This window comes from Rattus norvegicus, chromosome 1 (genome assembly GCF_021556685.1).
Source record: "Rattus norvegicus strain SHRSP/BbbUtx chromosome 1, alternate assembly SHRSP_T2T, whole genome shotgun sequence".
Taxonomy (NCBI): domain Eukaryota; kingdom Metazoa; phylum Chordata; class Mammalia; order Rodentia; family Muridae; genus Rattus; species Rattus norvegicus.
Window position 1 is genome coordinate 158,781,116 of NC_141534.1, and position 24,568 is coordinate 158,805,683.

The following is a 24,568-nucleotide window of genomic DNA, read 5'->3' on the forward strand; positions in this document are numbered from 1 at the left end:
GGTTGACCATTTGAGGATATGGGGCACACTCATACCTCAATTCCCAATTGCTATTTGAGACTGCAATGAGACTCTGACCATCACCAGGTAAGGGAGTTGGTCAGTTGTCAGCATGCCCCCACTCCCACTCTCTATCCAACTCTTACTGTCCCGCACAGTCTACAGCTTTTTCTTATTTAATATCTAAGATCATTGCAGCAGGTTACCTTGGTCCCTCACTAGTCACACCCCCCTTCCCTCCTCATACCCTATCACCCATCTTTTTCCTCTCTCAAAAGAACACAGGCTGCCCTAGTTTAGAGTCTCTGTGACTCAACCTTCTGAGATGATGTTATTTCAGTACATATCCTTCCCCATCTCTTTTCAGTCTACCTTTAACTAAACTCCCACATCCTGCCCCCTCCCAACTTTTTTCCTTCACTTCTACCATTTAATGTATGTCTTCCCTTCTCTACTTCTTATCTAGCCACCTAATGCTGATCACTAATCCCACTGTGATGTTTTCCTCATCCTCTCTATTTCTATATCTGTACCCACCGTAATTTATATGCTAATATGCACAGTACTGTTGGTGTTTCAGTACTTATTGACCCTGTAACTGATACTCAGGCCCATCATCATCGTCGTCACCGTCATCGTCGTTGCCGTCGTCATCATCATCATCATCATCATCATCGTCATCATCATCGTCATCATCAAGGGCATGGCACTGGCACAACACCAGACACATGATCAATGGAATAAAGGTCTAGCAATAAATTCATACACCTACAGCCACCCATGTTTTGAGTCCAAAATGCACACCAGAGCGAAGAACTCCCAACAAGTGGTTTTCTTGCTGCAGTGGCTAATCTACCGCCCCGGGCTCAGTAAAGTCCCAAAGAAGACATGGATGGAGGGGTGGGACTTTTTGCGACGGTCCCAGTGGGAGAGGAAACAGAATGAATGAAAGGTGGGGGAGGGGTATGAAAATGGCTGAAGTCCAATATAGAAATGCATGAGGCTGCAAAGCAAACCATTTTTCAAAAGAAAGAAGCTTGTTTTTCTTAACTGTTTTTACTCCAAATCTCTTTGTGTGTAATAAGGGAAATGTACACAGAGCTCTACAACCCCAAGTCCAGAATGATTTGCTCACCCTAGGAATAGCCCTGGAGGCTCCAGAGCCATGGATCTTATCACTCAGTCACTTGGTTAAGATCAGTTAGTAGAAACTAAACCTTATTTTATCCCCAAGAATGCTTGGGGTGTTTAGTCCCTAAGTATTAAACAGATTTTAATTGTCAGTTGTGTTTTTCTGATACATTATGTCTAAACTAACACATTTAGAATTGTTTTAAATAAAATATTTATATGAAATTACTTCATTTGTCAGGGAAGTTTGATTGAACTGTTTCAGTCTTCACTTTAAAAAAAAAAAATTAACCGACACAGTCCACTTTAAGTTTTATAAATAAAAGAGAGAGAACAGGTGGGTGGTGTCACCATGGTGACCACAACATCTGATTTGAGTAGCAACAGAGAGGGCAGGAAAGCAGGGCCACATTCAACTGGATTGTACCAGTGCTCAGTGTGTGTGTGTGTGTGTGTGTGTGTGTATGAGTGTGTGTGTGTGTGAGTGTGTGTGTGTGTGTGTGTGTGTGTGTGTTGTTAGGGGTGTTTGTGGGGGAGGGGTCTGGCTGTACTTACTAGACGCTCAATCAATCATTGCATGACTACTCTAGACTTCAAAAGATGCATAAACTGTACAGTCAAAACACAAATTCTTTATAAAGCATGGTTTGAAAATGCTTTTAGGAAGGAACAACAACAAATACAGAGAAAAGGTAGGAACAACGGGGTATTGAACTGGCATTGGATGGCTTACTTCAAACCGAAAGAAGGGAGTGAATTAAAATCTCAGGTTGATGGATTCTTTTAGTTTGGCGACACGGTTTTCTCACAGAAAACGGATGAAATGAATGAAGTTCCACTTTCCTCTCTTTTGAATGCCCTACTCACTTCAGGCTGATGGAAGCAGGCATTCCTGGCTGAGGGGACCCTCAGGTTCCTGTCATCCAGGTGACCAATTAACACTAGCTCAGGAATGTTTATTACCGTGTCCATTCTAAAAGGGGACAGACAGCTCCCCACACTTCAGTATTAGAATTTCAAAAACAGCCAGAGTCCTAGGAGGTGAGCTGGGATTAGGGGGTTAAACCCCCCCCTCTCTCTCTCTTTCTCCCCCCCCCCCCCCCCCCCGCCCCGAGGATTTTTCCTTCTGAGAAGAAGAAGAAGCAAAAGGGACCGGATGGACAGAGGAGGGGAGTGGACCTTTAACACCTAGGAGGTAACTAGTTTCTCACTTATAAGCCCACTTGCTAGCAAAAGAGAGTCTTTCCATTTCTGAAACTGGTCCTTTCCTCCTGTTGCAAAACATCTCAAACCAGCTCTGTGGCGACAGTGGGAGGGTGGCCCCACCCGCTGCACTCCTAAAAGGCTTTGGCCAGCTCCGGAGTGTCAGGTGTGTGCGGCCGGGTGGAGTCTCCACGCCCACCGCCGTGAAGCTGCACGGCGAGGGAACCGTCACTCAGCAGAGTTTGACATCAGCTGCCTGCTATGCTGAAACCCACTGAAACTGTCTAGGGCTCTCTGGTGTGGGATCCGAGCTGCTTTCCTCAGACATTTTGCTCCTGACAGACCCGGTTGAGGGTACGACTGCCACTGAGATGCAAAGAGCACAGCAGTACCCCCTCCTTTCCTTCCCAGAACAGCAGCCCTTCCCATTTCTCAGCATTTGCTGCGTGCAGGCATCTGCTGCAGCTGCTGCTTCTCTGTGATCCTGTCTGTTGCCGTCTGTGTTCTGAGAAAGCAACAGTCCCTGAAGTTCCTCCTCCGTCTCAACACAACAGCCCCCAAACCACTGTGGGGGAGTTTGCTTCACCAGTGGTCTCTTCACAGTAAGTCTCGCTGTGTGTGTGAACAGGCTTGTGTGTGTGTGTGTGTGTGTGTGTGTGTGTGTGTGTGTGTGAACAGGGGTGTGTGTGTGTGTGTGTGTGTGTGTGTGTGTGTGTGTGTACGTGCGCGCGCGAGTAAGGGAGGGGGACTTGGTGTTTAAGAATGTGAAACTTTAGCAGCAGATTTAAACAGGTTCCAGAAACGCCTGGGTCCATGCTGATTTCAGAGCGGCTGCTTGTTTCTTGTCTGTTTAAGTGGAGTCAGATCCTCCTTAGGAGACAAGCTAGTTGTGTTGCAGAAAGGCAGTCTCACTTGTCTGAAAGAACCAGATAGACTTGAATGCTGAATCTTGCTGTTACCTGTGATCAACTAATGCAACTCTGAGAAATCGCTGAACTGTACTGCCTTCAGCTTTATCTGTGAAATGGAGACAGTGTCTGCTCTGTGTGGTTATTTAAATACAGCAGTTATGTGCGAAAAGTTAGATTCTAGGATACCGAACAGCATGGTGGTATCCTATTATTTCGGACTTTATGGTTAAGATCTGCAGACAGCAATTGATCCTAGCTTAGGAGTTAAAAATGTCCCTTCATGTCATCCTACCTGTGTTCCAATCCCAGCTCGTCTTGGAAACCCACCTCATTCCAACTCAACCTTAACTGCAAAACGATAACGTAGTTTGTAGATTTGTGAGAATCTAAAGAAACCTCCTGTGTAAAAACCTCATGACTGCCAAACAGAGCAAAACTCGAGTCCAAGTGTGGGGCTGGGCAGCTGGTCTTTCTGGGATAAACTTATTTAATTTTGAGATGGGAGGATAGAGAGGGTGTCCCAAGGAGAGACTTCTACCTCCTAACAGCTGTGTTTCAAAGGGTAGCCACGTTCCAGGCTCATCACCCCCACTCTCTCTGGAAAGAGCATAAACAAAAAGTCAAATATGTTTTAGGACGGAGAAATAGTAACATATTAGATGGTTCTGATACAGGTGGCTTCGCACCACTGCCTGCTCAGAAAGCTGGCTGTGTATTTCCTGTACCCCCATGTTCCACGCACAGCTCCAGAAGTGAAGCATTTCCGTGGCTTTGGAGACTTGGACGTTTGCATCCAATATTCCATTCACACAAGATGGCTAAGAGGAGCACTTGTTAACACATCTAGTTTCTGTGTGTGTGTGTGTCTGTGTGTGTGTGTGTGTGTGTGTGTGTGTGTGTGTGTGTGTGTGTGTGTGTGTGTAATCTTTTAAGAGGGAGCCTTAACCTGTGTCTCTGCATTCTGATGGTAGTTAATTTGCATCTGGCATAACAGCTGAGCAGTTAGTAACCTGTTTTAGAACCAGCCCAAGTCTCCTCACCCTCCCCTGGGGTGAGAGAGCAGACTTGCTGGGCAGGAGAGAGGATTTTCCTCAGACTTGAGGGAGCTTATCTCTGACAGTATGGCTTTTCTTCTCTCTGTACCAGTCCTCATCAAACCCCTTCCCACAGCTCTGCGAAATTCTGTATGGGTGCCCTGAGCGAAGCACCGTTTTTAAGGGAGGACAGTTAATCACAGGTGTTGAACATTAATGTGACAGACCACAGAGCCTGGTGTGGGGAGGGAGGAACAGGGGATGGGCAGACAGATGAACTGTTGGGCCCTGTCTTCTCATTCTTGGTGCTCGTGACCACGGAAATGCATTGTAATTTTCATTGGCAGAACTATGATGTTCTGGGTTTGTTTGCTTACTCATCAAAAGCTGTTGTTTTTAAATATATAGAACACTGCAAAAAAAAGTAAAATTGTCATTTTCTTGGTACATTGTTTAAAATACTAGAAATATCAAAAGTGGTTCAGCTTTCGGACAGCAGTGTACTTCAGTACGTCCCTGTTCCTTCTGGTTGCCCATGGAGCCTATGGCCAAGCACGTGTTTTTTTGCATCTCGGCATCACACTGTTCTCAACATCCTGGTCAGTTTGCAACCTTTTCCTTCTTTATATTCTCCGTGTTAGAATCGTCTGGAGCAGTTCCTTTAATTCCAAGTGATGGCATTTCCCTAAGGAACCCTACGGCCCTTTCATCCTGATCACTTTCCTCATGGTTCGACGTTTGTGTTGACTGAGTTCCTCCAGATGTATAGCTGTGATAGGTCACGTCTCTGCCACCGGTGAAATAAGCCAAGTCAAATCAGATTAGATTAGATTAAAGGCAGGTTTATTGGAAAGCTGCTCTTGGACTGGTGAATTCACTGCTGACCGAGGCCAGCAAAGTGCTCAGGGGGAGTTGGGGTGGGTAGGGAAGGAAGAGAAAGAGAGAAAGGGCACTTGCGTAGAGGGAGAAGAGTAGAGAAGAGGAGGAGAGGGGTGATAAGAGGGAGAGAGAACGAGAAGAGAGAGGAATAGAGAAGGAGGAAGGGAGGGAGTGGGAGAGAGGAGAAGGGACGGGGAAGGGGAGAAAGAGAAACAGAGAGAGAGAGACAGAGACAGAGACAAAAGAGCCAGCAAACTGTGTGCATTACACAGGGAGGAGCCTCTGGGGGAAGGGCAACCCACTCCTGGGCTGGAAAGTTCAAGATTGGGGGCAGGATATACCAGGTAGGCACTGAGGGATGCTGGGAGAACCAGGTGTGCTTTAGTATATAAAATTTGTGCCTCAGTCTTTTGTCCCCCATCCACATTCCCTCCCCCCTTTTCCTCCCACCAGTTCAAAGCCAAACAAGCTGGGCCTTCCCAAAAAGCATTTCTACGGTCAGTTGTGTCTTTAGCAGTTCCTCATCAGCATCCCCATGATCAGCTGCATCTTCAGTAATCCATTGTCTTTATGAATCTCACACTCCCACGGTGCAACGCTCCATTTCGCTTAGTACAATCTCTCTCACAGCTAGTTATTTAAAAAAAATGTTGTGTTGGAAGCAAAGCATACGTTTTTGGTAATTTTTTTTTCCTATATGAACCGAATAACGGGTATTCAGTAATCAGTAAGCTGGGACGCAATTGGCTGCTGAGTCAGCAATCATGATACTCCTGTTGTTTTAAGTAGTACTTGATGAACCAAAGTGCTAGGCGCAAGTTTTTGTTTTAAACACTCACTCATAATTAATACACTTCTGTAGCTGACCCTTGAATAGTATTGTGAGGAACTGGGATTAACTAAACCCTGAGTTGGGAAATCCATGCATAGTAGAGTCCTACAAACTTAAATGTGTCTGCAGTTGTTAAATAGTAAGTACCTGCAAGTGGGTGAGCTTACACACACACACACACACACACACACACACACACACACACACATAAATCTGAGTTTTACAGAACCTATCCCTGATAGCTTTGCTGCATTTCCCAAGACCTCAGAATACTTGATAAGAGCATCTCTTTTGAAGTCCCACTGGGGCAAGTCATTGAACTCCTGTTTCATATGCTGATGGCCCAGGCCCAGCTGCTGTCTTCCTTATCTTATCTGACACTGGTTCACTGCTCAGTCTTCCACATCTGAAAGTATCTAATCTCACTAAACCCACAGAGAGATGCTATAGCATGCATCCTGTTTGGACTGGTTTCTTTTCCTGGGAGTGGGGTATATGCCATTGGCAAAGTAGACTCCTTGAATGTCTCCTTCGTGAGAGGCAGTCCATTTTCCAGAACTCTGAATATGAGTGTCTTGAATGAGACAGGCTGCCCTGACTTTCCTTTGCTCATTCTGAAACCCAGTAACACAAACTACAATGATAATGAAGGATTGGGAATGTAGCCCAGGTAATAGATTTGATAGGTTCATATCAAGGTGCAACCCCAGCATCTTGTAACTCAGGCACGGTGGTGGTACATGATTGCCACCCCAATACTCAGGAGGAAGGAGGACCAGGAGATCAACATAATCCTTGGCCACATGGTGAGTTTGAGACCAGTTTGAGCTACGTGAAGTCGAAGTCTCGCCTCAAATAACAACAAAAACAAGCAGCTTTGGATGGCTGATAATAGACTTAAAGATGAAGCCAAGTTTTACAGTAGTCTCTTGAGTTCAGAGAGCTTTCATTCTAGGATGGGCTGTGGATGTGAGGCCAGGAGGCAACCGCTGTATAGTGACTGCACGAGCTGCTTTTGTTGGCCATGGGTTCAGGCTGGGGTCTGTGCGTCCTTAGCTCTGAACTTTCCTAAGTTATTTAATTTAGTGTCTGCTGAGCATAAGGTGGGGGAGGGGGCATTACAGCCTGCTGTGATTCTTTCCTGGTGCTTTTGAGAAGCTTGACCAAGACAGACCAGCCATGCCTATAAAGTAACATCTCGTACAGACCGTACGTACATTACGTACAGGCGTAAGTAGAAAAGAGTGTAGCTACCGACACCGGTGCAGGTAGATGACGGTCTTGTTTACTTGATAGAATTTGCGTGTTAGAAGCATTCACCAGTGTCAACAAAACAGTCTCAGTCACAACCGTTTCCTTTCAAAATTACAGAATTCAGAAAATTAAACAAATACTTCATACACAGCACAGCAGAGACACTGGAGTGGAAACAGCTACCGTCCCTGTAGAAAGCTATCACATGCTGTGCACCAGCAAGAACATGCTTTAAGTGGCCACGGAAGCCGAAAGCGTCTGCTCTATAGCGTGCAGTTGGTGGTTATTGAAAATTCCATCCAGAAGAGGTTATCTAATGACGTAATTGACAATATATTGACTATTACCAAGAAGCAAGCATCTTGTATATTTTCAAAACAAACTCCACACAGCCTTGCATTTCAACACTTTTGTTTAAAGTGTTTAAAACACTTGCATTTCAACTGATTTGTATATGACATAAGGAGGTTTTATCAGGCGATAAAAGAAAAACAGAAATCGAATAAGCAAAACAAAAAACCAATGTTCTGGAACCCATTTCAATCTCCTTCGGCCCCTTCACCCTCCTGCTCCTTGCCCTCTGTAGCCTTGCCTTCTACCTTCCTTGCCACACCAGTTTTTCTTTTAGCTCTGATGGTACAGGATCCTCTTGCCACTTTTCCTGCAGCCTAGGAGTCTTCTCAGTTCATCAGGCTCCCTGATGTCTGTAGTGCTTATCCACCTACCAGTCCTGCACAGCTGGCAGCCTGGGATGTTGTCCTTCAGTTTGGGGACAATGCTCAGAACAAAAGTGGATAGGAAGCTCTTGAGCACCTTGAGAGCCCAGAGAAACTTCATCTCTTTTGAAGGGGGGGGTATAAGGCTTTTAAATTTAGTTCATTTTAGTTGTGTGTGTGAGAGTGTGGGTGAGTGTGTGGGACAGCATGCACGTAGAGGTCGTAGAGCATTTCTCAGGAGTCAGTTCTCACCTTTACCTTGTTGAGATAGGGTCTCTTTTGCTGCTGTGCCGTGTACTCCAGGCTAGGTGGCCTATGAGATTTAAAAACCATTCCTCTGTCTCCACCTTCCACCTCACCATAGGCATGCTGGGGTTACAGTTGGGGCCCATCAAAGCTGACTTCTTGTGTGGGTTTTTGGGATCATGCGATCACATTCAGGTTGTCAGACTTGCATGATTAGTACTTTTATCCACTTTCGTCATGTCTTTTAAAGTCTTTCTTCCCTTCACTTCCTCCTCCTTCTCCTCCTCCCTTTCCTCCTTCTCCTCCTATTCTTCTTCTTCCTTTTCTTCCTCCTTTTCCTCCTCTTCCTTTTCTTTCTTCTTCCTCCTTTTCCTCCTTCTCCTCTTCCTCCTTAAGGCAAACACACTCTTTCACCTCTGAGTTCTTAGAAAATTCTTCAAACTTGATTGAAACATCTCATTTCTGCTTTCGTGCTTCTTCTGGCTGGCCTGCACAGCAAGCACATGGGTTATTTTGCCTCTCAGCACCTCAGGCATTACCCCAGCGTGGTTCTCCTCCTTGAAGAGGCATGGCCATGCAGCCAGCAGCCATCTGCCTCTCTAGTCCTAGCACTCTTTCTGGAGCTCAGGGAACCTCAGTGGCTGCACTAAGATGGTCTTGACCACATTCTGTAGAGTATGATTCATATATGGAGGCTGAGAGAAATTTACTCAGTCACTTTGTGGAGGATTAAGGCTAGAAACTGTTTTTCTCCTAAGTCCTTATTGACGTCATTGGATGAGTATGGATTTGCATTGTTTTGGATCCTGGAGAATCACTCCATCACATTCTTTTGGAATCTCCCCTTTGGGTGGGTGTATGAAAAGACATTTTCATAACTTGAGGGATCAAGACACTAAAAACATGTGGTAGCCAGATTCACTCTTCCTCTGTTGATAGATTCCTTCTCTGGAAAGGTCAGCTTGCTGCAGGGGCTTCTTGTACTGTAATACTATATCTGTTTCAGTGTGTTCCTATGTGGATGTATATATGTAAAGTGTTTTGAGAAAACAATTAAAGGCCATTGTGATAATCAGTTTCCATTACAAGATACCAGAGAAAATCATCTTACCAGAGAAAATGGTTATTTTGACTTACAGTTGTAGAAGTTTCGTTTCACAATCAGTTAGTTTCCCTGTTTCTGGGGCTGTGGCAAGACAAGCGTGATGATGGATGTACTGGAGGAGAGATGCTTACTCCATGGGAACCAGGAAGCAGACAAGAGGAGGAGGAGAAATGTCAACAGTCAAGATACATTCTTTTACAACTTTGCTTTTACTATTTTTATTTGTGTATGTGGGGCAGAGGGTATATGTGTGCACACATGATGTGCATTATGAACATGCATGTACCTAATGGAAGCCAAAAGACAGTGTCAGATCCCCAGGAGCTGGAGTCACAGACAGTTGTGTGTCACCCAATATGGATGCTGGGAATCAAACTGGGGTCCTCTGCAAGAGCAGCAAGCACTCTTAATTGTCCTCATAACCTACATTCTCCAGCTAAATCCTCCCTTCTAATAGCCATTGATATGGTCATGATCCAACTATCTCTCAATAGCACAACCTGGTAGAAAACAAGTCTTTAATACTTTGGGGAAACAGGGGATGGGGACACAACATTTTGCATTCAAGTCATAGACTTCAGTACTTGTGTGACTGTAATGTAGATCAAGGTCCTCTGTTCTGAATATGAGGGCAGCATTTAAGAAATGCAACTCCTCCCAGGGATTCTGATTTACTAGGTCAGGGGAAAAGTTTGAACATCTGCCTTTTCTAATTCCCAAGCAAGGTACAGGCCAAGCTAAAAACTACTGCTTTGGTGCCTGTATGTGCCAGAGTCTAAGATCAAACCTACTGCTGACTGTATTCGTCAGGTAGTAACATCATTCTTACTCTTCTAAAGAGTGGCTAGTTTTGAAGGCCCAACGTTGACTCTCTGGTGTGTTAGAACATGATTTGTCCTGATTCTTTTTTTTTTAAATATTTAGTTTTATGAGACATGTCTCACTGTGTAGCTTTGCCTGCCCTGAAACTAGCTTCAATTTCACAGAGATCACCTGTCTCTGCGTCCAGAGTACCAGAACTGAAGATGCGTACCACCATGTCCTGCTCTGAGTCCCTGAGTAATAGCATCTTTGAGGATAGCCCTACTTATCTTGACTCAGTTTTTATAACAGCTGCCCAAAGGGTCTCCTAGACCTCACCTCCTCACCAGTTCTCGATACACTCTCAGGACTGCTCTGTCAACAGTCACCTTGCTAAAATGAGCAGTGCATTACCACGACCTACCGAGCCATAGAGCATATCTCCAGAACATAGATCCTTCTTGGCACAGTGTTTCTTGCTCAGCACACAGTGCCTCTGGTCCACAGCATTGAAAGTGCCTCCTGTTGGGAATTGTAATACAGTTCTTTATTAAGAATTGAATCTGCATCAGCTTCTGTGCTGTGTTCTGTGTATGTCTGACAAACATAGCTTTAGATGTCCAGTTCTAGACTTATTTGCAAAGACTTGTTGCCCCTAGTTGCTTGTAGTGAGTTGCCCTTTTCGGCCATGTCCCCAGAGAGCTCTCAGGGTTTACCTTGCTGCATTGTCGTTTTCTGTTTATGCTTTCTCTGTCCTCCCAAAGCTTAGTGATGTATTTGTCTTATTTCCTTAAACAGAATGTATACCAGAGGGAATTTGGGAGAGGGTTTGAGCTCAAACTGATAATCACACCCTAAGAAACACCTGGACATGGATGCTTCCTTGTAACATTGGGTCAGTAGGCACCGGAATGTCTCTAACTATGAAGTCATTATCCCAAAGATTCTGCTGTTAGAGTCCTGTGACATCATACCAGGCTAGCCTAGGACATCCCAAACCACAGGCAGTCAAGCTGTCTAGTTTTTTGTGTTCAGCAGAGCAGACCTACCTCTATAGTGCCACATCAATGGGTTCACTCTGTTACCAGAATGGGCCAAATTATATGACATCATCCATTTGAAGGATATTTCGTGAAGGCAGCCAAACAGTGCCAGGAGGGTTTTTGTGGTTTCGCCCCTGTGTTTTTACAGGCAGACACTGTAATCAGCTGTCACAATAGCTATAATCAATTAGCTTATGCAGTGTTTTTCTCCGTCTGCTCTAATTGAACTGTTGATTTTGTTTTTATTTTTGCTTTTCCCTCTCTGTTCATTCCCTGGGTGTTACTATGGAACCCCGTGACTAAGCCCCCATGAAACCTCCTGCTGCCTCTTGTGAGATGTGCAGTCAGTAACCCATTCGTTCCCAGACCATTTGGCATTGCATTTATTTCTAGGAGAGCTTGTTCATGTGAAAAAATACATTTAAGTTAGCCTTTCAACTACAGAAATAAAAGCCAAAACCTGATTTATCTAAACCTGGTGGAAATGCATGGCATTTACTTGTCACTCTGGTGGTGTCATTGTCGGGACCAACTGTGTGCAAATTGTGTTCTTCTGTAACATAAAAGGGGGTGTCTTTTTGCTATTGAGGGTTACTTTACACTTCCATGAAAAGATGAGAGCTACAAGGTACTGAAGATACTTAAGTGGAGCCTAGGATTAATAGAAGCAAAAGGGGAGAGGCGATGGTTATTAGAAAATATTTGTTTCTTTTGAAGCTGAGATTTCTCTCTAATAAATGACACAATGAGGATGTTTCCTTGACAGTAAACCTAAGGACATGATTGGCACAGTAGCCATGAAACTTGTACAAATATATCAGTAATGCTTTGTTGTTTGCCTGCAAATATTGGATTCTAAATTAGGGAGAAAAAAAGTGAGACCTAGGTCCTCTTAACAAGAGGCTCAAAGTCCAGTAGGAAAAGCAAACCTCGTTATCAAACAATATGGTATCCAAAGAAGTGTGTGAGAAGTCGGCACTGTGCTCAAAGGACGAAAGCAGAACTAGAAAAAGAAGCAGACATTTTCCAAAGTGTTCTGCCCTCTGATCAAAACAAAATCACCCGTGCCTGACTTCTCAGTGTTCAGGTTTCTGACTGAAAAATGGGTGTGACCAAATATTCTGGTGTCCTTAAAGATCACTTGGAAAGGACAGACAACAACTCATGCGCATTCAAGCATGGCCATTATATATCGGTCATATTAAAATCAAGCACCTCTTGAGACCCACAGAGGATGGGCTCTGTGACCCCGCCCCTCCGTCAGTTTTGCAGATGCTCAGGTCACTTTTACAAGGAGCACAGTGTTCTCATGTAGCTTGTGCATACTCTGCTATACATTCTTTTCGGTGTCTTTTTAAAATACGAATATTGTATGTGTGCAAACTGTGTGCACTGATGAAATCCAGCCTCCTGATAGTCACCATCTCCCTTATCTCTCAGAACTGTTAGCAGTCACTGCTCTATATCTGAGTTGCCATTTTTAGCCTTTCACATATGAGAGAACATGTGGTACTTGCCTTACTGTGTGTGAGTTATTGTATTCGACATACTACCCTCCAGCTTTTGCAGCAAGTGGCAGGATTCCATCTTTGTGGCTGGATATGCCTTTGTATGTTTTCTTTATCCATTCAGGTGTTGATAAACACCTAGGCTAATTTCCACATCTTAACTTTTATTAATAGTGCTGTTAAAAAAGGACACACAGATATCTCTTTGATATCTCTTCATATATTTTGCATAAACAGTAAACACACATACAGTTTGTTTTGTGTTGACTTTTAGGAACCTCCACACTTCTTTTATCTACTTAAATACGTCTTTTTAAAAAATCTATTTGTTTAATTTCATGCATATATGTGTGTGCCCAAGTGTATGTCTGTGCACCATGCAGGAGCCTATGAAGCTCAGAAGAGGAACTGGTTTCTGCAGTTACAGTTACAGTGTTATGAGCTGCCGTGTAGGTGCTGCAAGCTTAACCCAGGTCTTTTCCAAAAGCAGCAAGGGATCTTAACTGCTGAGCATTCACTCCAGCCCTTCCCATGGACTCCTAAATCATTTTCAGATTGCTTACCAATACCTAATACAATGCGAATACTATGTAAATAGTTGCCATGTTATTTTCTTTAAGGAATAACAACACGGAATAATGTCTGCATGCATTTAAAACAATTCTCCTCTTCCTGATAGTTTCAATACAAGTTTGGTTGAATCCATAAATGTTGAATTCAGATATTCAGCGCTACATATGAAAATCTAAAGCAAGAAACACTCAGCTTTTGTCATCGATTCCTTATAAAACTTACCAGAGGGATATATAAAAACAAAAAGCTGGATAGCCGGTATTGATTTCACAGAATAGGTAGAAGAAAAAGCCAGGGCACAAGGGAAAGAAGTCCTGATGCCAGGATGTCTTATGTATTGCAATCAATTCCCCCAATTCTGTTCTTCCCCTTCTCCTGTCTCTGTGCTTGGAGATTTGACTGGGAATTTGTTGGTATGTGCTTTTCTTCTGAAAACACATAAGACAAATAGGGAAACAAATAAAAAAGCCCCATGTCCCCAGCTTTCAGAACTGAGACCTTCACGGAGGGTTAAGAAAATCTTCAATAAGCACCTGTGATTTCACATGCCAGGAACTGTGCCAAATGTCAGAGTAAAATCAGGCAGGGTCTCTGTCTAGACTTTGGTTAAAAGATCATTAAGGGTAGTGGTGACTCATGCCTTTAATCTCACCACTTGGGAGGCAGAAGCAGGCAGATCTCTGCGTTCAAGGCCAGCCTGGTCTACAGAGTGAGTTCCAGGACAGCCAGGGCTACCCTGTCTCAAAAAACAAGCAAAACAAACAAATAACAAAAGGGGTATTTTTTTACTCATCTGCCAGGAAAAAAATCCTAACCTATCCTTGAAAAGATGGCCAAAGAAGGCTCCGCAAGATGCGAGGCCAGGCTGAGCTGTGAAGGATCAAGAACTCAGCCGTGCAGAGTGGACAGAATGAACAATGGTTAGGAAAGAAGGAGAGTGCCCAGACTCTCAGTCTTTCTGTGAAGAGAGAGTAGTTCCACAGGCTGGAGCTTCCACAGGTATCTGAGGGAACCTGGTAGTCAGAGAGGACCCTCATCACAGAAGGATCTTATATTCAGTTGGAGTGTGATGTGTGAAGGCACTAAGACCAGTTAAGTGGTTTTGAGTAAGACAGTATCTGTTTCAACATTAGGGAAAAAATGTTTTTTTCCATGACCAGAATGGATTAGACGGAGGGCAGTCTTAAAGATAGGGACAAGCATTATTGAAAGGTAGCTGTAACCCAACATGTGACTTCTCTCATTGTCCTGGGCAGTGTGCAGTACCAGTGACAGGTGGCAGTTCTCGGGATCACCTACCTGAAAGTAGTTTGTACTTTTAGGCTCTATTGCTAAAGATGATCTCAATGATGAGGTGATTTAGTCAAAGCATAGCATGCACTAAATGGTCAGTTGGACATATGCGTAGGAAATATTGTAGTCTTTGAAGTAACTGATACATGGTGAGTGTCTTAGTTAGACTTTCTGTTGCTGTGATACATCATGACCAAAATGCAAGTTGGAGAGAGAAGGGTTTATTCACCTTATACTTCCCCACTGCTGTCCATCACCAAAGGAATTCAGGACAGAAAGTCAAGCAGGGCAGGCAGGATCTAGAGGCAGGAACTGATGTAGAGGTCATGGAGGGGTGCTGCTTACTGGCCTGCTTCACATAGCTTGCTCAGCCTACTTTCTTAAAGAATGCAGGACTACCATCCAAGAATGTCACCACCCACAATAGGATGGGCCCTCCTTTATTGATCACTAAGAATTTTCTTCTTACATCTGTACCCCATGGAGGCATTTTCTCAACTGAGGCTCCTTTCTCTCTGATGACTCTAGCTTATATCAGTTTGACACACAAAACCAGTGAATCCAGTGAGTTTGAGAATTTCTTGTCCATAATACCAAGAATTCATGAGACATTTCAGTGTTTGAACTCAGTCACAGAGGGCAAGAGTTAGGCTTCTGACTTTCAACAGTGAGTTAACTGATGCTTTTCAAATTTCTCCCAAATTGATAGCTGCTAACAGATGAACTTGTATACAGTTATTTTATAGCGGATACCCCACTTTTCAAGTGATGAAGTACTAATGTTAGAGAAGTTTGTCTGCTATAGGGTTTGAGTGATGGTCACTGCAGTCTCCTAGGAGATGAGAAGATTCAGTGTTCAAATCCCACATCTGTTACTTATCATTCTTGTCACCGTGTACATATTACTTGATCCCTAGTAGTGTTAGTTTCTTTATCTCTGAAGTAGGTTTAATGAGTATTACGTAGTTAGACAATTATTAATGTAGATAATAGGAAAAATGTGGCAAGCCTCAGTAAATTGTCTACTCACGGTAGTTTTTATCTATTCCATTCTTTTATTCTTCTGTTTCTTTTCTCCCTGTTTGCTGTACATGTCTGCCTTAGTTCCTTTTCTGTTTATTCAATGTTTCTCCCATCATAAATCCCTCCCCATCTCAGTCCCTTCCTTCCTTCCTATTCAGTCCAGGCCAGTCTAGATCCTAGATTCTCCTGTCTTACCCTCCTGAGTGCTAGAATTGCAAGTGTGCACCACCATGCTCAGACATTCTTTTTCTTAATCTTATATAACATTAAACTGTTACTTTTTAAAAAAAATTAATAGTTCCTTTCTTGTTTCTGTCACGTACACAATCACATGCTTTGTTAAGAATATGTTTTTAGGAACAAATTGGTTTGAGTGTGTGACCTGTAGCTTGTTACTTAACTAAAAGTGTGCTTTCAGCCTACCTCAGCAACTTGCTACTCGAAAGGTGAAGCATCCAACCAATGGCTGCCTGAAAAATGCATGCAACTTGAGCCAATGCTCCCCTCATCTTTGCACTTTCATAACTGCTGGCACTTACTCTATGCCCTAGTCAGAAAACAGTGATGTCAGGTCTCCTGGGACACGGCCAGCGGTTGGCTGAGACAGGTGCAGAATTACAGATGTACAGATGGTATAAGCACCATAGTGCCATAGAAAGTTTTCAAAACTATGCCTTGTGAAGCTTGTCGTTTCTCTCTTTTTAAAATCATATTTCCCAGTGTATATTAGAACCGCTGCTAAAACGTAATGAACAAAACTAGGATATCTAAATTCTGAAAACACATTCCTAAGCCAGTCTTTGAGTTGCCAAACAGACCAGTGCGCCAGCCCAGCTCATGGAGCCCTTCTGCCATCTGGTTCCTCTCATCTGATTGCTCTCCCTCTCTGTCTTCCAGCTATTATGTGAGGATGTGAATGCTGCATTTCAGTATTTCCTTCTTCCTTCACTGAAAAGCTTTCTCCTGCCCATCCCCAAGCATTTCCCTCCGATGGCCTTCCACTCCTCTGCAGCACAGTTTCCTACCATTTCAATTCTTATAAGCTCTGTTTTATCTCTGATTTTTCTGACTACTTCAACTTAAATTGGCTTTCTGTGTGTCTCCACTGAGGGACAGTGTGCTTTACAGGAGAACTTTTTGTCTGCAATAATAAAACTACCAGGTTCAGATTGTTCTGTGAGGATGAGACCAAAGAGCTCTCTGGGCCAGAGTCCTTATCTGTAAGAAGATAGTTTAGGTTTTTATACGTGTGTGTGTGTGTGTGTGTGTGTGTGTGTGTGTGTGTGTGTGTGTGTGTGTGTTTGTTTATTTTAAAACTAGCATGGAAAAAGTACGAAACCATTTGTAAATAGTAATCTATTTTATCTAGTTATTAGTAACATAAAATGTTAATCCAGTTTCAAATCAAATATTTGATGAACAAAATTATTTTTAAAATAATAGACACTTTTGTGCTTTTCTGTAAAATTTTAAATGTGAGCATTCTGTGATGGAGCCAGGGTCTTTACTTCCAATTATATTTTTCTAGGGCCACAGTTCCTTTGTAACAGTATATTCTTATTCTGGAAGGCAGTTAGTTTTCCCAATTCTTTCTGTCTTGATAACCCCAGTGACAACTCCCATAGGGACAGGTATATGAACCCAGACATTCTGGTTCACAGAATCTGTTTGAGTTCACCATGACTGCTGTGGCCATAACACCAGGCATGGCACTCTGATCAAGAGCAGCAGCAGAGGGCTAGCCAAACCCCAGCTCGAAAGTAAGAACGGGCTTGTTATATGCTGGACCATCACACGGGATCCTCTGTAGCTCTGGGAGGAACTTGAGCTTCGAAGATTTTTTTTATTGGATATTTTATTTATTTACATTTCAAACGTTATCCCCTTCCCTTGTTTCTCCTCTGGAAACCCTCTATCCCATCTTCTCTTCCCTTGCTTCTATGAGGATGCTCCCCCATTCACCCACCCACTCCTGCCTCCCCACCCTGGCAATTCTCTACACTGGGACATTAAGCTTTCACAGGACCAAGGACCTCTCCTCCCATTGATGTCTGACAAGTCCATCCTCTGTTACATATGTGGCTAGATCCATGGGTCCCTCTTTGTGTACTCTTTGGTTGGTAATTTAGTCCCTTGGAGCTCTGGGTGTTGGGGGGAGGATCTGGTTGGTTGCTATTGTTGCTCTTCCTATGGTATTGCAAACCCCTTCAGCTCCTTCAGTCCTTTCTCTAACTCCTTCATTGGGGACCCTGTGCTCAGTGCATATGCTGACTTGCCCACAAAGCAAAGCTCCCTGGAAACCCTTGCACAAAGCCTGACAATAGAATGGCCCTTCTCATAGTCTGCCCTCTCTGACTAGTCTAGACATGGTATTTGCAGGATGACCTTCATCTTAATGGCAACTCTGTTTTTCTGCCTATAACTTCGTTCACAATTCTAAAAGGTGGGAGCAGGGTGCTTATCTTGGTCACATGCAGATATTAGTCAGCCCTGGGTGTCAAATACAATCGCTTCAGAGTAAGTACAAAATACACCAGGAAACTTGCAGGACTCCCACAGGGTGAGCTTGATCTGCACCATATGCCTGCTGCAGGATGACAGTCAAATGACTCACAATGTCAAGTCAGAGAGAGACGTCATCCAGTTACCTGGGAAGACTTCCTTCTGTGGTAAATGAGGCCACAGAGGCATCCAAAGGAGAGACTTGAAAAGGTAGTCATCTAAGCATCTAGGCAGAGTGGTGCCTCTGCTAACCAGAGAGGTCATAGCATCCACAGTTCGTGGTTTATACCAAAGTTTATAGGTGATAGTCTGGCCTGTGAGTGGTCATACTCTTTATGTGTATGTATATATATGAGTGTATGTGTGTGTGTGTGTGTGTGTGTGTGTGAGAGAGAGAGAGAGAGAGAGAGTCTCTGTGTGGTGTGTGTGTGTGTGTGTGTGTGTGTGTGTGTGTGTGTGTGTGTGTGTATCTGTGTCTAGGCCAGAGGATATACTTGGTTGCTAATCCTCAAGTTCTATCCAGCCCATTGTTTAAGACTAGTAACTCAACAACTGGGCTGGTTGACCTGCGAGTTTCAGGGATTCTCTGGTTTCTGCTTTCTCAGCCTTCCAAGTGCTGTAATTACCAGAATGTGCTACCACACCCAGCTTTCTTTCTTTTTGAAAGGAGTTCTTAGGGAACCAAGTCCAAGCCTTCATGCTTGCACTGCAAGTACCCATCCAACTAACTATCACCCCAAGGCTGCTGAGTTTCGTACTTTTTTGTCTAGTTCTCGACGTGTGCACAAGGCAAGGAGAAAGTCTATATAGTTAATTTTGAATGCACAGTATAAGAAAGAATGTCAGGGGAGGCTGTGATATTACACTCAGGTAAGCACATGGGATGTAAGTCATATGACATAATCTAAGCATCGACTCATGTTTTCATCAAAATAGAATCATAGAGTATAGGAGATAGTTCCTGTTACATATTTATTAAAGACTGTGGCCCACATTTGTATCTATAGTTATTAGCTGTGTTTATTAGTACTACAAATGATAATGACCGGCATTTAAGACTTTATTATCTAATAATATATTTTGGATTTATTTTGGTTCTGTTTACAGTGTTGGGGCACATGTTTGTCTTATTATTGGAATGTATTGATATGAAATGACTCAGGCAGATTTTCATCATTATTGAAAAAAAACTTAAAAGACTAAGATGGGTGACATCTGTGTCACAGTACTTATACGAACGAGTGCTATGCTGCTTGGAAGACTCAGTCATTCTACTCACAACTGCAAACAGAAATAGATTCTATAAACTATGGGCTGCATTAGTCTCTGATTGCATTTTCTCTCCATCCAATGCCTTTATTCTGTGTTTCTAAAGCATACGTACATGTTAAGGTTAAAGTGTCAGCTCCATGTGTCATTCACATCCGTCCACTCATATCTGCACTGCTTACATGCAGTGCCCATTGAGGCCAAATGAGGGAGTTGTATTCCTTGAACCTGAAGTTACAGATGGTTGTGAGCCACTATAGAGGTGCTGGGAACTGAACCTCGGTCCCTTGGAAACACAATCAGTGCTCTTAACTGCTGAGCCATCTTTCTGGCTCTATGTATTATCGCAAACCCCATTTTCATTCTGTGATATTTTCCTCTTTAACACATTCTTGCAAATGTGGCTTTTCCAAATGCCAAACTGGGATTAGAAAGGGGAACAGGACAGTCTAGTATGATATAGGCAGTGTCTCCGTCACTTTTCTATTACTCTGATAAAACACTGTTACCAAGGTAATGTATAGAAGTAAGGGTTCATTTTTGACTTAGAATCCAGGTTAAGAGTCCATCACCGTCATGGCCAGGAAGTGTGATAATGGTCTAGCAGCTGAGAGGTCACATCCCAGATGCCAAAGAAGAATCAGAGAGAGTATTCTGGGGAGTTTGCGGGGGAGATTGGGGGCCAAGTATTTAGATACCCAAGAATACAGGCAACATCTTCAAGCCATCACAGAGAGCAAAAGGGAAGAAGTAGAAAAACCCTTGGAGGAAAAAGCTAGCCCAATATTTAGTCTGTCCTCTCAGTGGCTGCCTGCTTAGCTTCGGACCTTCTCTTTCTTGACAACTCTCTAGGGAACTTAGGTATCAGCCTTGCATTCCAAGTGACTTGTGGGAAATCCAATCCAGGCTCAGCCTCTGAAGACCAGAGTGCCAGTGGTTAATTGAAGAGTTGGGGTTCATCTTCAGTAACAGAAGCCAAGACAATTACATAACTGAATGTTCTGTGCTGAGAACAAAGCCTACAGATGCTCAGAAAGCTAAATTAAACTCCCGACTTACCTCTCGGTCACTAAGCATCATGGGAAGCCTGAATAATATTACTAACACCAGGATAATAATTATAATGATGCCCAGTAACACAGTCCTCTTCATCTTCTAGTCTGCCCAGTGAATTGGTCAGAAAATACTAGCTGTGGTTGAGCTGAACTTTTACAATGAGCTTTGGTGCTTTACGAGCAATCTCGTTAAAAAACATTTTTTTAAAAAATTGGCTCTAGACACTCTGATTTGAAACATTTTTTTTCCTTTCAGGAAAATCATTGATAAAGAGTTGCATGATCTATATTAGGACATTGGGTCGCTGAGTGAATGAGTGATATTGGATAGGAAGGAAAGGGAAGTAATGTGATTGATTGAGTATATACTGCATTCCAAGCAATCCGCTACTTTCCTAATAAACCGTTAGGTAAAGATCAGAGAAATGGGCACGAGCAGCCTCATCTTACACAATGGCCCTGAGGGAAAGGCCAGCTCCTGTGCCAGGGTGATGAGAGCTGAGTAAGACTGGGTCCACTGTAGTTCAAACCGTAAGTCCACTACTCCCTCATAGCCTGGGGTCCTGACCTTCAATTATTCAGTTTTCCTAGTTTCTTATCCTACCAAATCATGCTTCTAAAATAGATCCTTAAGTCTTCACATTTTAAGGTTAGATTGTAGTAATAGTAACTAAGTGCCTTGAGGAAAACATATGTCTAGAATAAGAACAAAAGATAATTATGAATTAAACAATTTTAGATCATCAAAAACAAGGGAGAGTTACACTTGGGCCTCACCAATAAGCAGACCAGAAACTTCTGACCAGAAAAAAAAACAAAAAAACAAAATTGAAAACAAAAGGTTTTTGTTGTTGCTCTGTGTGTGTGTGTGTGTGTGTGTGTGTGTGTGTGTGTGTGTGTGTGTGTGTGTGTTTTATGTTTGGTTTGTTTCTGGTTTGATTTGGTTTGGTTTTTCAAGAGAGAGTTTCTCTGTGTAGCTCTGGCTGTCCTAGAACTCCCTCTGTAGACCAGGCTTGCTGGTCTACACTACACTCACTCAGGTCTGAACTCGTGCGAGATCTGCCTCTCTCTCTGGAGTTCTGGGATTAAAGACCCCAAATTTTTAAACTTTTAATCATATGTATGCTCTTATCTCAGTGAATGAGTCTGTACAGGTGTTTGAGGAAACTAAAAGTCTTAAAACTAGAGCGTTACCAATAATGAAATAATGGCTGCTGCTTGTCACGTTTCCTCTGAGCCATATCTGATAGTGATGTTTTGACACTCCTTCCCAAGTCTCTGATATCAGAGTACAATTAACATCTCTGTAATTTTTCACAGACAATAAGCCTGTAGCTTAGAAAAATTAGTACATAATTTGTTCAAGGGCCTATACAAATAGGCCAGGCTCCTGATATAAAACCAACATTTTTTTTCTAATATCTTCTGCCTTCTGGAAACTTCCATTCTCTTAGGAAAAACAAAGATTAATTGAACCACATATTGAGTACTTGGATATGAAGATTATACGATAATCATGTTTCTTCTTAGCATCTTGGAGTGGATCCCTCATCCCGGTGAAGGAAGATACTGAACAAGTCTCAAAAGTATTGAACACTTGCCATATGCTACACACTGCTAGAAAATGGATATATGTGGCAGTTTCTACCTTCTAGGTTCACACTCTGGTCAAAAACAGATGCAAAACTAGGAAGTGCTCAGAACGAGTGAGAACTTGTTTACCCCTGTTTACCTAGTCCATTTGGGAAACATTTGGACACAAATGGCTTGGAGCCAGAACTTCAGCCCCATCTCTGTGTGCCTCAGACAGATCACTAGATTCTAAAGAGTGATTTCATTGTGTTTAAGATTGACGTCAAACTATGATCTATGTCACATAGTTTGCTTTGAGAATTATGTGATAAAATACATGTATACACACTACATACATTTATGACTCCATGTTTATAACTCATAATAGTTACTGTACTGCCTTATGGCTTACGGATCTTAACCATGAGGTCAACCTTTTAGTTGACATTCAACCTTTCAGTTTTTGGTTTTTGCTTTTGGGTTTTTGTTGGGGGGAGGGCAGTTGTTGCTGTTGTTGTTTGCTTGGTTAGTTGTTTGGTTGTTTGGTTATTTTGTTTTTGTTGTTGTTGTTGTTTTTCTGCCAAACTCACTCAAGACATTACTGCAGCAACCAACCTCATGCAGGTCTAACCAGACATCACTTTGCCTCAGCTGCCACACCTATAGTTCCACTCTGTCCAAGAGTCTACTCACCACCTTGGTATGCACAAACTGGAAGTACACGGGAATCAGCTCCGTGTGTGGCAACTCTTATAATAAGCAGGGAGGGCATGGGACTAAAGGATATAAGTGCAGTGGCTCTCCTTCTCATCCCTTGAAGGGGAAATTCTGAGTTGCTTGATGTATGCTCCTCAGAGGTCCCAAGGGAATGAGACCCAGTTTCCCACAGGGATACACAGCTCGTGGTACATCTTGTACCTTTCTCTCCTTCCTTAATCGTGCCTCTTCATGCCTGCCTGACATTGCTGCTCAAAGTGGCCCATCATATGTAAATAGTTGAATAACTTCCTGACAGCCTTTCAATCAGACTCTGCTCTCCAGAGGATGGTGGAACAGGAGTTAGGGGTGGCAAAACGGATTTGCAGGGTGAGAGATGACTGCAGAGCATTATGTCACACACGGGATTCTTTTTATAGCACCCTTGCCAAGTGTTCACCTATCCACTGCTTTACACCCAACAAGGGAAATGAGCTGTCTCCAGTCCTACTTAAAAGAACTTCCACATCCTTGGTGCCTAGAGGAACACCTGACACGAAATAGAGGAATAAATATTTTTAAATAAATTATAAGTGAAATTTTTTGTTGGCTTTTAAAAATTGATAAAAAAAATCATGCTAGATTATACATTGGCTACAAACCTGTTTTCCTTTGCCTGTAAGGCATTAGAGATAATTTTTTTAAGAATGTGCATGCATTTTCATAAGCTTTTAAGTCTTATTTTTTCCACAGGGATTTCATTTCCAGGAGACCTGTACATCTTTTAATTGTGTGCATTAAAAATAAGCTACTGGAAATGAGTAGGACATACAACTTCTACGTTATTTAATTGTCATAGACCCCTCCTCATTTCCATCATATTAAAAAGAAGACAGTATCTTCTATGGATAACTAGGAGTTATGCCTGTGAAATCTTTTCTTGTTTTTGTTTTTTTGTGTTTTTAAGACAGGGGGGTTTTGTTTGTTTTTGGGGGGCTGCTGTGTGTGTGTGTGTGTGTGTGTGTGTGTGTGTGTGTGTGTGTGTTCGCACGCACGCGTATAACCCTGGTTGTCCTCGAACTCACTCTAGACCAGGCTGGCCTCAAACTCACAGATCCACCTGTTTCTGCCCCCCTAATGCTGGATTTAAAACAGTTTGCCTTTGCCGCCCAGCTACAGTTAAAGATAGGAGGTTAAAAGGCAAGAGCATGCGGTTTGCTAAGGGCCACATGAGAATTCAAGCTTGTCTGTGAGATACGTGAACAGTACTGATGCGAGTAAAGAATGAAGCATTTAGACAGGCTGAACCAGTGTGCTATACCGTTACTATCTATAGTGCATTTGGGAAGGGGTCAAATTCCTTTCCAACAGAATGCATTTGCTTTCCGTCTGCCAATCCTTCTAGGACTGTCTGCATGACTTATTTTTTTACTGCTTAAATTTAGTAAACTTCGTCTTACAGCAGCTCTTTCTGTCCCTGGTCAACAGACCTGAAATAACTTGAAACTTCTAAAAGGTAATGCCTTGGTGATTGTTGACTGATGAAGAGACGCACAGGCTCCTAAGGAAATTTTCATCTGTGCTCCCGAAAAGAAGGGGACAGGATGGGATGGCAGGAGGGGATGCTTGTTAAGTCAAGATCAGAGGATCTCCAGCTTCATTTCAACACAGAGAAATTGCAGCTCACACAGAGTCTATCCCAGCACGGGCATTGTACAGAGCAGTACAAACTGTGTGCCCTTATTCATGCCCAGCTTCCTTCAGATTTCTCTCTCTAAGGCTACCCTCCAGATAACCTCCTTTACTGACTGCCACTATCGAAGAACCGTGCCATCCTTTGAAATAGATCCTATTACTTATCCCATAGACTCCACGCCCCAGAAGAGAAATCCAAAACTGAATTCTCTTTGTAGACAAAGAAA

General features: G+C 42.9%; 1 protein-coding gene and 1 long non-coding RNA gene across 26 annotated transcripts in view; one reads left to right on the forward strand and one right to left on the reverse strand.

The window, feature by feature from the left end:
• Positions 1-24,568, forward strand: part of Dlg2 (discs large MAGUK scaffold protein 2) — a 2,073,609-nt gene that overhangs the window by 1,816,320 nt on the left and 232,721 nt on the right. The window contains exon 1 of one of the 24 annotated variants that reach the window (XM_087586851.1): positions 2,548-2,936. The gene's annotated coding sequence lies outside the window, so the exon portion shown is untranslated. 24 annotated transcript variants of the gene reach the window in all.
• Positions 5,106-11,020, reverse strand: LOC120097342 (uncharacterized). 2 transcript variants are annotated; one of them, XR_015651860.1, is made up of 4 exons: positions 10,829-11,020; positions 10,537-10,634; positions 9,344-9,437; positions 5,106-5,788 (listed from the first exon to the last, which is right to left on the reverse strand). It is a non-coding gene; the product is annotated as an uncharacterized LOC120097342 (long non-coding RNA). The 2 variants fall into 2 exon arrangements; XR_015651859.1 differs by having other exon boundaries at positions 9,344-9,441; positions 10,829-11,008.